This window comes from Suncus etruscus, chromosome 11 (genome assembly GCF_024139225.1).
Source record: "Suncus etruscus isolate mSunEtr1 chromosome 11, mSunEtr1.pri.cur, whole genome shotgun sequence".
Taxonomy (NCBI): Eukaryota; Metazoa; Chordata; class Mammalia; order Eulipotyphla; family Soricidae; genus Suncus; species Suncus etruscus.
This window is the reverse complement of record NC_064858.1, coordinates 33,952,786-33,967,886: the sequence shown is the minus strand read 5'-3', so window position 1 is coordinate 33,967,886 and position 15,101 is coordinate 33,952,786. Positions and strand designations below refer to the sequence as shown.

The 15,101-nt window shown below is 40.1% G+C and overlaps 1 non-coding gene across 1 annotated transcript; it reads left to right on the top strand.

Moving 5' to 3' along the window:
* Positions 1 to 12,034: 12,034 nt before the first annotated feature.
* On the top strand, positions 12,035 to 12,225 carry LOC126023318 (U2 spliceosomal RNA). Its single transcript, XR_007500484.1, has one exon. It is a non-coding gene; the product is annotated as a U2 spliceosomal RNA (small nuclear RNA).
* The last annotated feature ends 2,876 nt before the right edge of the window (positions 12,226 to 15,101 follow it).

Below are 15,101 nucleotides of genomic sequence, written 5' to 3'. Positions count from 1 at the left end.
CCCTTTTCATAGTTTTCAACAGAGTCTGGATAAAAATCAATTTCAGGATTTAAATGTAGTTGCATTTATTTGATGGGAGTCACAGTTTGGAAATACAGGGACAATAAAAAAGGAAAGAAACTGTTGGTCACCTCCATATTTGTTAGCAATCTACCTCCCTTATTCTCTGCTTTCCCCTCTCCTACTCCAAAAGCATTCCTAAGTTTGACTTCATTATCATTCACAGTATATAGATCATAGACTCAACTACTTAGAATAACCACATTTATAAGGGAGATAAAGTGGACACACACACATTGTAATGCAGAAGGTTTTCTCACCCTGTGGGAAGAAGAGCATATTTTTTTCCAAATTTCACATAGTCCAAGAAACCATGTGAGGATAAGTGCATGTTGCCATGGAAACTGGATGTCATCGTTAGCATCATCAACATTCACTAAATGCTTGTTAGGTATTGTTCAGAGTTACTTCCGACTTATACAGAAAAGAAATAAGATATTGGCTCTGAAGGAATTTCTAATTCAAAGGACATCTGGAATAACACATGCTTGCTAAGAAAGGGATGAACCTCTTAGCATTCATCACTGCTAGGTGCCAGGAATACAGAGATTAATAAGACTCAGCTGCTAGCCACAGAGTTCAGCCTGCTGGGGGTAGGGGCAGAGACATAAATGATTATCAGACAATGTGGAAATGCAATGATAGCAATGTGCTCGGCTCAAAGTAACCAAACACTGACCAAACTATGTGCTTACTCAAGAGGAGATCATCCATATATATATATATATATATTTCTTGCCTCATTATTTAACCCTGAGCATAGTGTTTTGAGTTCTTATAATACAAAAGGGAGAAAGGTATGTCTTCTCCCTTAATCCAAAATCCTAGTCTTAATCTTAAATAGGGAAAGGTCCTGTTAAAATGCAGAGCTCCTATAAAAACTGGAACGACTGGGACTGCAGCATCTACAAGCTGTTGAGTCAAAAAAAATGTATAAATAATTTAGACTCCACCAACTGTCAATGCTCTCAAGTTCCAAATCTCTGGATCCAAGGGGCTAATGATTGGCAGGATACCTGGGATAGATAATATGACACCCAGGACAGCAAATTAATCTTTTGTCCCTCAAAGTCATCAGCACGCTTGTAATTTGCAGAGCTAAAGGACTTTTCCCAAGTCCTTTTCCCCCAGTGTTCTGTGATCCTTTCCTGTGAACCTCAGTAGCATGGCCAACTGCCTCACCTTCTAGATCGCACCAATGATTATGCTGTCTCAGCCTTTGTAGTTTCCTCTGCACTAGGAAGCCCTCAAATGTCTGCTCTGCTAGGTGAGAGGGTTCTGCTTGTCTGATAGAAAAGTGTTAGGTCTCACTCATCCAACAACGGGAGAATGGGTCTGAAACAGGATCACTGCAAGAATTAATAAAAGGGCCGGAGAGATAGCACAGCGGTAGGGCGTTTTCCTTGCATGTGACCGACCCGGGATGAACCCAGGTTCAATTCCTGGCATCCCATGTGGTCCACTGAGCCTGCCAGGAGTGATTTGGTGAAGTGCAGAGCCAGGAGTAACCCCTGAGCACTGGGTGTGGCCCAAAATCCAATCAATCAATCAGTAAACTGCTTTTTAGATAGATAGATAGATAGATAGATAGATAGATAGATAGATAGATAGATGATAGATAGATAGGTAGACAGAGAGATAGACAGATAGATAGATAGATGATAGATAGATAGATAGATGATAGATAGATAGATAGATAGATAGATGATAGATAGATAGATGATAGATAGATAGATAGATAGATAGATAGATAGATAGATAGATAGATAGATAGATAGATAGATAGATAGATAGATAGATAGATAGATAGATAGATAGATAGATAGATAGATAGATAGATAGATAGAGATAGACCAAGCAAAACATAAGGGAGAAAAGCATGGAGGTGGAGGACCAGCCTTCTGGTCCAAGAGATGGCAAACCAACCTCTCCTGCAATCTTTATTGACCAGATCAATCCACAACTGGGAGAAGGAGGGTCAGTGACAGACAAAAGTACCTTTCTCAAGCTAATCAAGTCTAAGTTGGACTTTTACAAGTCAAAAGGAATGGATGAAAGTTAAGAGGAATTTAGGACAGATTCTTTGGGGTAAAGCAGGGTGTGATCTTAATCCAACAGAAAAGCAGGATCTCCAGTGGGCCAGAGTGATAGTCCAGGAGATAGGGTGCTTGCCTTGTATGCAACCAACCCAATCTCTAACATCTCATATAGTCCCAAAGACCCTCTAGGAGTGATCCTTGAGCCTGCTCAGTCACCTGGTGTGGTCCAAAAACAAAAAAGACAAAAAAGAAAAGAAAGCAGAATCTCCAGAATATAGCTTCTTATACTTAAAAAAATTTTGAGTCCCTATGATAACACCAGACCAGCTTCAGAAACTCACTCTTCTCGAAAGAGATGTAAACCAAGATGTGAAAAATTATGCGTGCACCATCCACACAGCAGAAAGCTGGCAATCTCGGGAGGAGAGAGCAGGCCAAGCCCCACTCCTCTAAAATCATGCCTGCTGCATCTATCGCTCATAATCACTGCTTTGCCTATGGCCCTGCCTCACCACTCCTCTATGATTCTCTTCAGAGACACCAATGTGACCAAGCTTCAGGGACACAGGTTTGGAGGTTGGTTATCACCAGGGCTTTTTTGGAATGAGTGTGGGCACCTTCCCTTTCCCCCTCCCACATCCTCCTTCTTCTGGGAAGCTGAGAAAAAGCTGCAGTGTCAGAAATAGTACTTTGAATTCCTAGACTTCATTTGTCTGATGCTGTCATTATGATAGAAACACACCAATTTAGCAGAATGGACAGCTAATAAAAAGAGCTTACTAAACCTTCTGCCATTGTATTAAAACTTCACTGGGGATACAATAATTTTCACAAATTAGGTTGCCATTGTACTTTTTCTTTCTTTCTCTTTTTAATTTTGTTCTTCTCTTCCTTTTTTTATTATTTTTTAGTAAGTTTGCTTTCACTTATCTGGAAACAAATGTATTATGGTTAACTATGTCAACTATGTAATACATTTAATAAAAAAAAAAGAAAGAAAAAATTTATTACCCCAGTTATCTAGAAAGGAATGTAAATCAAACATTTACTGACAATACATCATGAATTTGTATTAAAGCAGTTTGGTCGCAGCCTCTACATGCAATGCCACAAGCCCCAGTTAAGAAGCTGATCTCTTGAAAGGGTGAAGTTCAAGATACCACATTGGTCCCATTGGCAGCCAAGGAGCTTCATCAATGGCGCTGGTCCTTGGGTTGTTGTTGAAAGAGCTTCACCTGTGAGTGCCAAAGGACCACTGGCAACCACTCTCACTTGCATGAAAAGAAAAAGTGATTGGTTTCACCTAGAGCAGTCAGAGTGATATAATATTAGGGTTAATCTTCTTACCTTACAGATAGCTAACCTGGGTTCAAATCTTCAAGTGCCCTGAACCTCTCCAGGAGTAATCCCTGAGCATAGAGCTAGGAGTGAGTTCAGAGTAAATAGGAACTTCCTCATCCAAGGGGGAAAAAAGGCAAAAAAAAAAAAAAAAAAATTGCTTGGAGTGAATGTAGAGACAATATCAGTATTGAGCTGGCAGAAGACCAGGTAGGTCAGCCTAATTGCCAGTATTATCTCAGTACACAATCATGAAGTTTATCCTTCCTCTTTCCAGCTTCTCATTATTTACCCATTTTGCCTGTCATACATGAGTCTACCCACTTCCCTGTAATAACAATTCCTCAGTCTGGCGAGGCTAACAATTTACTATTTTCTCTCTGGTGCCTGCACCCATCAGCACAGCCTCTCCTGACAGCTCCTGCAACTTGATCTGAGTGTGACTATTAGTCTACCTTTATGCCAAGAACCTTTCACTTCTAGGCTACTGCATTGTGGGGGCCGAGGACACAAACCCCAACACAGGTTGGGCCCCATGCTGCAAGCATAAAGCAGGTGTTTGAGGAAAGCTGATTTGCTAGAAAAGGAAGAAGAACCAGGGACCATTCAAAAGGTTCAAGAATTCAGCTGATAGTGGAAATGCCAATTGATCCAGCCTTTAGGGAAAACAATATAGATATTCCTCATAAAACTAGAAATTGACCTTCCATCTGATCCAGCAATAGTTTTCCTAAAAATATATTCTAGGAGCCCAAAAATACAATGTAGAAAATTTCTCTGTATTCCTATGTTCATCACACCACTATTCACAATAGCCAAAATCTGGAAACAACTCTAGTGCCTAAGAACAAATGAGTGGATAAAGAAACTGTGGTACATCAACACCCTGTAATACTACACAGCTGTTAGAAAAAATTGTCATGAAATTCATTTACCCATGGATATATATGAAGAGTATTATGTTGAACAAAATGAGTCAGAGGAAAAGAGACAGACATAGAATGATTGCACTCATTTGTGGGATATAAAAAAATACATTATGGTAATAATATCCTGAGACACTAAAGACACAAACCAGTAGGACCAGCCCATGATATGAAGCTTTGCACAAATAGCAGAAGATAAACATAGCAGTTAGGGAGCCAGAGAGATAGCATGGAGGTAAGGCATTTGCCTTTCATGCAGAAAGTCATTGGTTCGAATCCCGGCGTCCCATATGGTCCCCTGAGCATGCCAGGAGCGATTTCTGAGCATGGAGCCAGGAGTAACCCCTGAGCTATGCCAGGTGTGACCCCCCCCCAAAAAAAATAAAAATAAAAATAGCAGTTAGGAGGCCGGAGAGATAGCATGGAAGTAAGGTGTTTGCCTTGCACGCAGAAGGACAGTGGCTTGAATCCCGGCATCCCATACGGTCCCCCGAGCCTGCCAGGAGCAATTTCTGAGCGTAGAGCCAGGAGTAACCTCTGAGCGCCACCTGGTGTGACCCCAAAACAAGCAAACAAATAAACAACAAAAATTAGCAGTTAGAGCAGAGAAGGGTCTACTATGACAATGATAGTTACATGATTACTCTGGACAAGAATTAGGTGATGAAAGGAGATACCCCTCAGTAGTAATATTGCAATCCACGGTGTTGAGAAGGGGAAGGAGAAAGAAAGTGAGAGTGAGGTGGGGGTGTCTACCCCCTAGGCAAGCAGGGCGAAAGAGAAGGGGGAAACTGTGGGAAATGTGCACTGGTGAAAGGTGTTGAACATTGCATGACTGAAATTCAATTATGAATAACTTTGCATCTGTGAGGAAAAAACAACTTCTATAAACAACCTCATAACCATGTTGTTAAAAATGAAGTAATTAATTTTAAAAAAGGAAAAAAGAAAAGAAAAAAATCAGCTGAGAACTGGAGAGACAGTACAGTTAAGTAAGGCTGCCAGCCCCACTTTGATTTCCAACACCATGTGATTACCCCAAACATCGCCAAGTGTCTTTCCTGAGCCAAGAATAGGCAGAGTAGTGTCAAGTGTGGCCCAATCCTATTGTCAAATAAAAGAAATAAATCTAATTAATTTTGTTAAGCATTGAGCTAAGTTTTAAGAGTATACACATAAGAGAAAATCATCACAATCAGAAAGAATCACCAGAAAGGGGTTGAGGGGGGTGCTGGGGAGATAGTATAGTGGATAGGACACTTCACTTGCAGAGCTCCCCCCAGGTTCACTCAACAGCATCCCTATGGTCTTCCAAGAATCATCAGGATTAATTACTGAATGCAAAGTCAAGAGGAACCCCTGAGCATCACTGGGTATAACTCTCCAAAAATAAAATAAAATAAAATAACCACTACAAGGATGGAAGGTACAAGTAAATCACCATATGAAGAGGCTGGAAAAGTACGATAGTCTTGTGTCTGCACTCCTGAGCACGGGAGATGCAGGAGCTTCATGGGAGTCATTCAGAAGGATCTGAGTGATGAATATATCCATTATACTTAGTATTGGTTTCTCAGGTATATACTATCGTCTAACCATAGTAAATGATATACTCTAAATAGGAGCATTTTATGCTAGATATATTTCAATGAAGTTGTTTTCAAAAAAGGAAAACTGCCTACAGTCAGAGTAATATTAGTATATTTATATGAATAAATATATAAGCTCCATATGTGTACTGTAAAACTTATTGTCTATAACATATTACAAAGGAAAGGAAGAAAATGTATATACCAGGGGTGGCGAACAGGATTTTGACCCTCACTCAAAATGGCAAAATGCAGTATGTGTTTAATATATTATTGTTAAAATTATATGTTTTTGTGTGAGTGTTTGTCTGCTTTGGCAGGTCACTGCGTGGTGTGGCTCTCTGACTCTCACAGTTTAAAATTTTGGCTCTTTGTGTCGAACTTGTTCACCACCCCTGGTATATACCATTGTAAGGTTTTGGTACTATAAGTAAAATGGAATTCTGTCATTTAATAAAATTTAAAAAGTAAAGCAATCACTAGAACTAAGAAGAAATTAAGGGCTATAATCCTGGTATAAATAAAATAAAGTTAAAAAAAAATACACAACCCCAAAAAAGGCAGGGAAGTTTGAAAAAAAAGCTGTTGGGAAAAGTATAAAACAATTAGCAAGATCATATATTTAGTAGTCGACTGGGGTTAAGGTATTTTCCTTGCCCATAGCCAACCCCAGTTTGACCCCCAGCATATCATACAGCCTCCTGAGCATCACCAGGAGTGATCCCGGATCAGAGAGACAGGAGTAAGCCCTCAGGACTGCCAGTGTGTCTCAAAAGAAAAAAGAAATAAAAAGGAAGGTTTATATTTAAACATAATGATAAAAGTAATTGCACTAGATATAAATTGTTTAAACAATGAAAGAGCAAAGATTGTCAGATGAACATTTAAAAGGTTCAACTATATAATATGTAAGAAAACTCACTTTAAATATAAAGACACGAAGGATCAAAATTAAAAGGATAAAACGAAATATGCAAAGGCTAATAAAAAGAAAGCTGGAGTCTATATTAAGATCAAATTAAGTAGATTAGAGAGCAAGGAGTAGAACCAGGATAAAAAAATATTTCCTTTTATTAATTTAATCAGCATGAATTACAAAATAACTCACAATTGGCTTTCAGATGCACAATGTTTCCACACTAATATCTTTCTAGTGTCCACTTATGTCCACCAATATTCCCAGTTTCCCTTCTGTCCTCCAGCCTGCCTCAATGCAGACACTTTTCCTTTTTTCCCTTTTAGGTACCTATTTTTCAGCGTAAAAGATGGGTGGGCGTATAAGACGATCCCCTACTTTTCCTGTTAAAATATAGGGTTTGGGCTATATTTACCATATAACCGTATAAGACTACCTCTCTTTTAACTCACACCAAATGGAAAAAAAAAATAAACATAAGAGAAAAAGAGTAGAATCCTCAAAGGTTAACAGTATATGTTTAATAAAGCTAGACTTTGGAGTGCCAACAATCACTTTACATTTGTCATTTGTCGTGACTGTGATATTTTAATTGTGATCTACACTGAGAGCAGGGAGAGGGGCTCCTCCAAGAGCAGTTGGCTGGGGTGTAGTGATTAATAGAACTGCTAGAAGGAGACAGAGCGCCTCCACTGTGTCCCATAAAAGCTGAACAGAGGACTGAGCATCAGAAAGCTGCATATCCAACAGTTGGATGAGATGCTGCGCTTGGTAACTCAGCTCTTCCGTGTGCCCTGAAAGATGAATCAGGACAAGCAGAGGACTGAGTGATGATGCCTGACAGCTGGATGGGATGCAGTGGTAAGATGGGGGCGTATCACTCATCCCTGAAGCTGGAGTAAGTTTCAGCATGCCTTATACCAGCATATAAAATGACCCCCGACTTTTAAGAAGCTTTCCATGGGTTAAAAAGCCATCTGATACGCCGAAAAATGTGTAGTTTACAAAGCTATTAACTGAGAGGGTATAAAGAAACAAAAACTCATGGTCCCTGGTTAGCCATAAGTGGGCTACTGTCCCTTTAAGGGAGATGTCAGTTACCAGTTACCGTTCCTTGTAACTGCAACTGGGGGGCTTTGGAGGAGAGGGGGACCGGGACGGGTGTTATATAAAGCCAGAGCTAAAGTGCTAGGGGCCTCCAACCCTACCAGATTGTTCCTGCTACATGGTCGCTGCAGAATTGCTGGAAAAACTGTTTAACAGGTTATCTGCTCCTGCTGCCTTTTACCACTTCTACTACTGTTTCTCTTTCTCTGGTCCTTCCCATGGCTGATTCCTTGCCCTGGCTCTGACTATGGCCCTCCCTCTCTCTCTGTTGGCCTACAGGGCTGTCTGTGAGGCCCCTGGCCTCCTTGATTTGCCTCTCCCTCTATATTAAACCCTGTTTCTAACCCTCTCTTGGAGGGAGTTTTGATTGGCCCTGACATGAGGGTATCATGAATATTACTCCTTTCAGACCCAACCCTTATCAATTCCTATTTCCTTCTATCATTGTTGTAGTTTGTCCTACTCTTCCTGTCCTACTCTTCCTTTCCAAAGAACGTTTCTTAAAGACAAAAGAGCCAGTTTGGTGAGAAAATATATCATTTGTAAATGCATATTGCCTAATTATAGAATCTAAACCTACATAAATCAAAAACTGCTATAATTGACAAGTAGCAAAAACCTAAACACATACAAGTGTTTGTCTTTTAATATTCAAGACAATTAGCAACACTGAAAACCAATTTGGCCTAACTGACATTTCTTGAACCTTCACCCAAAAATAGTATCACTTTTGTGTCCCTATGGCAGTGCTTCTCAAATAGTGGGGCACACCCCCCAGGGGGGGCTCGAGGCTCCATAAAGGGGGGCATGTTTGACCTCAGCAAACACTGTCATAACAAGCTAAGCCCCGTGTTTATGTCTCTGTATGTCTCTGGAGCTGAGAGTTGCTGTGTCCTGCTTCAAACCCCACTTCGAAAAGCTCTGCATTGCAAAACGTGCTCATTGTAGCCATTAATCCAGACATCATCTCTGATTAAAAAATCAGCTCAAATTATTTTATATATTTTTGTTTTGCAGGTTAATTTTTTTAATAAAAACACTATTTACAGTCGTGGGGTGGGGCACGAAAAATATTTTCTTCTTCCTAGGAGGGCATGACAGAAAATAATTGAGAAGCACTGCCCTATGGTAATATATCCTGGAAAATTCATTTCTAAGCATATACGTCAAATACTTGCATGTAGGGATTCACAAAGATACTTATATATCAGGTATTCATAACAGCATTATTAACCATAGCCTAAGTGGAGCAACTCAAGTGTCCTTTAATGAACAAACATATTCTATGTAAAATAGTAACTATAGTTCATACTACATAATAGCAAATATAGAGTCACATCATATATGAGTATTACTATTCTTAATACAAATGCAATTAATCTACAAGTACTAAAAGCTAGATATGTAGTAACAGATAAAGCAGAATTTCCCAAACCTATTTGACCTATGATCCCCTTACAAGAAAAACACTTTATTTCTCTGGAAATATAACTCTTTGAAGTTAGATTTTAAATAAAAATTCTCCTCACGGGGCTGGAGAGGTGGCGCTAGAGGTAAGGCGTCTGCCTCGCAACGCTAACCAAGGAAGGACCGCGGTTCGATCCCCCCGCGTCCCATATGGTCCCTCCAAACCAGGGGCAATTTATGAGCGCTTAGCCAGGAGTAACCCTGAGCATCAAAAAAACGGGTGTGTCCCCCCCCCAAAAAAAAAATTCTCCTCACAATAGCAGCAAAGGCTACTATGATGCCCTGGATCGCTATAGCAGTCCCAACAGAGAAGGCAGTTGCCCATTTTGGAAAACACTGACATAGAGAACTATACCTGCACATACAACAAAATCTCAACCCCCCTTAAAAAGAAAATTTTATAGCACAGCATGGAGGAAGATCCTCAAAACAAGATGTTAGTGAAAGAACCTAAGCATCAAAGGACAAATACGGTTTGAATCTCTTTATACAAAGTACTGATAATGAGCAGATTCGTAAAGGAAGAGGTAGTACAGACAATAAATAGGAGTGGAGAAGTGTTTGATGTTTTTGGAGAGTGTTTGATAGTGTGAAGAGTTTCTGATTGAGATGAGGGAAAAGGTCTGGAGAATGGGAAGTCTTGGAATTTTTGAAGTCAAGAACTGTAGGGCTGAAGATTTAGTACAGTGTGTAGGGCTCTTGCATTGCACACAGCTGAGCAGGAACACTCTCTGGCACCACATATGGTCTCCTAAGTGTTGTGAGGAACACAGAACCAGGAATAAGCCTTGAGTGCTGCTGGATCAAAAAAGAAAAAAGAAAAGAAAGAACTGATGGAGATGATGAAGAAATTAGCTATCACAACAGACCAGGTAAAAAAAGTGGAAGCAATAGTTGGGAAGAGTTAGATCAATTTATGACTTGTCAATACTTGAACCTGAACTTGCTAACCCAAGACTTAACAAGATAAAGAAATGTGGCACATCCCTGAAGTCTTTAAATTGGGAGTTTGGTTGGTTGGTTTGTTGAGTTACATAAAATTCAATTCAAGAAAAATTCCAAGGTTCAGGGGTTGGAGAAATAGTACAGTAAATAAAACATTTTTCTTGCAAATGGCTGATCCAGATTTGTTGCCCAGCATTGCCTATAGTACCCTGAGCATTGCTGGGAGTAATTCCTGAGTACAGAGTTAGGAGTAACCCCTGAACTTTTCCAGGTTAGGCCATCCTACATTCAAGTTGAAGATGCCAAAAAGATGAGGCTAATAAAGAAAAGGTGAGGAAACTGCTGATTGACTGAAAGAAAGAATTCTCCCTGTACACCATAATGTACACACCCAGATAAGCAGGACACTTGCATAGATCACTGGCTGCTGGCTTACTAAGAAAAGGAACTCTAGCCCTGCACCCAGTGGGGCCATCCCTAAAAGTGTAGCCTCTCGAGCTGGCTGTCACTTACAGGCCTGCAAGAAAATCTCTCACCTACATAAATTCCCCTGAAACCAAAAGATCAATAAAAGGAAGAGTGGTTCTTCTAAACAATAAACAAGATCAATAAACCATTAGCAAGACTCACAAAGACAGGGAGAGAACCTTAAAATGCAGAATCAGACATGAAAGGGGATGCCACAACAGACACTACAGAAATTCAAAGGGTAATCAAAGATTACTTTGAGTATCTTTACGCCACAAAATTAAAGAACCTAAAAGAATTGGATAAATTCTTGGACTCCTATAACTTTCCAAGGTTAATTAAGATGCTTTTGAATACTTGAACAGACCTATAACTACGAAATAAATAGAAATGATCATCAAAAGTCTTCCCCAAAACAAAAGCCAGTTTCAGATGGATTCTGTCTTTGCCAATCCTTTTCAAGCTTATCCAGGAAAATGAAGAAACAAAAACATTTCCAAGCAGTATCTATGAAGCTAACATCACCCTAATACCGAAAGCAGACAGAGATACCACAAAGAGAGAGAGGAGAGAGAAAGAAAGAGGGGGGGGGGGAATTACAGGTTGATATCCTTGATGAGCAAAGATTCCAACAAAATACTAGCAAATCATACACCATTTTAATAGAAGCCTAATGTTCCAATCTCAGTGCATTGAAGAGACATGGGTCTGAAAGCAAACACTGATGTAGGACATAATACACACAGAGTTAAGGGAATAAAACAAGTTCAGGAACTTCTATATGTAAGCCTTCTGTTCCTCAGAAGCAGATAGCTCAGTGGTCAAAAACTGAGACCTCAAGCAGTTTTTCCAAGACCTGGGGTCTTTTTAGGAAGTGCCAGACCACACCCTGGGGTGGAGAATAGATGGTCTAAGGCACCAATCCAAAGGATGCTACTATTCAAAGGTGCTTCTGACCAAAGAGTAAAAAGCATATCTTTATAGGATGTAATCCAATTAACACACTATGACCAAGTAGGATTCATCCCAGGAATATAAGGAAGATTTAACATTCACAAGCTAATCAAAATAATACACCATATGAAGAAAAAGAAAAACCATATGCAATATCCATAGATGCAGAGAAAGCATTTGACAAAATCCAGCTCCCATTCATGATTTAAAAAAACAAAAAAAACTATCGCTTCTTGGCCTTTTGGCTAAGATCAAGTGTAGTATCTGTTCTTATCAGTTTAATATCTGATACGTCATCTATCCGACGACAATATATTAAATGGATTTTTGGCACTAGGAACTGGAATAGGAGCTTGCTCCGTCCATTCCATACATCGACCTGGTATTGCAGTACCTCCGGGAATGGTGCATAAAAAAAAAAAAAAAATAGTCAAAGCCATTTACCACAAGCTCTCAGCAAATATTATACTCAATGGGGAAAAACTAAAATATTTTCCTCTCAGATCTGGCACAAGACAAGGTTATCCACCCTCAACACTTATATTCAGCACAATACTGGAAGTACTTGCCATAGCCTTTGGGCAAGAAAAAATATATCAAGGACATCCAGATAGAAAAGGAAGAAATACAGCTCTCACTGGTTGCAGATGACATGCTACTATATTTAGAAAACCCCAAAGAATCTACCATAAAGTTTCTAGAAACAGTAGAATCATATAACTAAGTTCATAGAACTCAAAGAAAGTATAGACCGAGCTTAATGGACAACAAATAAGAATCAAGAGGATATAAAAATAGAAATCAGGGGCCGGGAAGGTGGCGCTAGAGATAAGGTGTCTGCCTTGTAAGCTCTACCAAGGAACGGACCACGGTTCGATCCCCCGGCGTCCCATATGGTCCCCCAAGCCAGGGGCGATTTCTGAGCACATAGCCAGGAGTAACCCCTGAGCGTCAAACAGGTGTGGCCCAAAAAAAAAAAAAATAGAAATCAGAAAACTCCAAACTAAAATAACAGGACCTAAACACTTAGTAGGTGAAATGAAAACCTCACAGGAAAGCCTTTCCAACAGAGTAACAGTGGCTGAGGACAGAATCAGTGAGCTGAAAGATGAGATACATAACAACACCATACAAGGGAAGAGAATGGAAAGGAGCTTTAAAACAAATGATCAGACAATGAAAAATGTTCTCAAAGTATGTGAGCAGCTGAAAATAGAAGGCTGTGATAGACTCAACAGAAACAAATGGTGTTGGAACAACTGGTCAGCAACATGCAAAAAAGCAAACTCAGAATCTCTCTCTAATATCATGCACGAAGGTCAAATCAAACTAGATTAAAGACTTTGGTATCAGACCCAAGACCATAAGGTTTATAGAAGAAAACATAAGTAAAGCACTCCATGACATTAAACTAAAGGCATTTTCAAGGAAGAAACACCACTGTCCAAACAAATGGAAGCAGAGATAATCAAATGTGATTACATTAAACTGAGAAACTTCTGCAACTCACAGGATATAGTGTAGGATACAAAGACCACCACAGAATGGGAGAAACTAGTCCCCTAGTCCCTATCAGATAAGGGACTAATATCTAAGATATACAACGTACTGACAGAACTTAACAAGAAAAAAATCTAATCCCATCAAAAAAATGGGGAGAATAAATAGACATTTCCCCCCAAAAGAAATACAGATGGCCAAAAAGCACATTAAAAGGGGCCAGAGCAGGGCCCGGAGAGATAGCACAGCGATGTTTGCCTTGCAAGCAGCCGATCCAGGACCAAAGGTGGTTGGTTCGAATCCCGGTGTCCCATATGGTCCCCCGTGCCTGCCAGGAGCTATTTCTAAGCAGACAGCCAGGAGAAACCCCTGAGCACCGTCGGGTGTGGCCCAAAAACCAAAAAAAAAGGAGGGGCCAGAGCAGTGGCATAAGCAGTAGGGCATTTGCCTTGCATGTGCTAACCTAGGACAGACTGTGGTTCAATCACCCAGTTTCCCATATGGACCCCCCAAGCCAGGAACAATTTCTGAGAGCAGAGCCAGGAGTAACTCCTGAGTGTCACTGGGTGTGGCTCAAAAATAAAAACAAAAAAGCACATTAAAAAAATGCTCCACATCACTAATCAGAGAGATGCAAATAAAAATAACAATGCAGTATCATCTCTTGCCACAGAGACTGGCACACATCACAAAGAACAAGAACAATCAGTGCTGGCAGTGATGTGGGAGAAAGGAACTCTTATTCACTGCTGGTAGGAAAGCCATTTAGTCCAGCCTTTATGGAAACAATATGGAGATTCCTCAAAAAACTGGAAATTGAGCTGCCATATGATCTAGCAATACCATTCCTAAGGATATACCTTAGGAACACAAAAACATATGCATTCCTATGTTCATTGCAGTGCTATTTACAATAGCCAGAATCTGGAAAAAAACAAGATGCCTTACAATAGATGAGTAGTTAAGAAAACTGTGGTATATCTACACAATGGAATACTATGCAGCTGTCAGAAAAATGAAGTCATGAAATTTTCCTATATAGACATAGAATCTATTATGCTGAATGAAATAAGCAGAAGGAGAGAGATAGACACATAATAGTCTCATTCATCTGTGGCATTTAAGAAAAATAAAAGGCATGGGGCCGGGAAGGTGGCGCTAGAGGTAAGGTGTCTGCCTTACAAGCGCTAGCGTAGGACGGACCGCGGTTCGATCCCCTGGCGTCCCATATGGTCTCCCCAAGCCAGGGGCGATTTCTGAGCTCATAGCCAGGAGTAACCCCTGAGCGTCAAACGGGTGTGGCCCAAAAACCAAAAAAAAAAAAAAAAAGAAAAAGAAAAGGCAGTATGATAAAAAAAAATACTCAGAGACAATAGAGATGAGGTCCAGAAGGACGAGCACACAATATAAAGCTTGCCACAGAGTGGTGAGAACAGTTAGAGAAATCAATAGTCACTAATTTATACATTACTTTGAATCAAGTAATATTAAGAAATAAGACAAGTGAGAAATATGGGTCGGAAAGATAGCATAGATACAGGGGTCTCAAACTCGTGGCCCACAGGCCATTTGCGGCCCTCTGTACAACATTTTCTGGCCCTGCCCTAGATGATCTTTTTTTGTTTTGTTTTGTTTTAGTTGTTTGGGTCACACCCCCAATGTTAAAGGCTTACTACTGACTTTGCACTCAAGGATCACCCCAACTTTGCCTCCTGCGGCCCCCAGGTAAATTGAGTTTGAGACCCCTGAAAGTAGGGTATTTGCCTTGCATGCAGAAGGACAGTGATTTGAA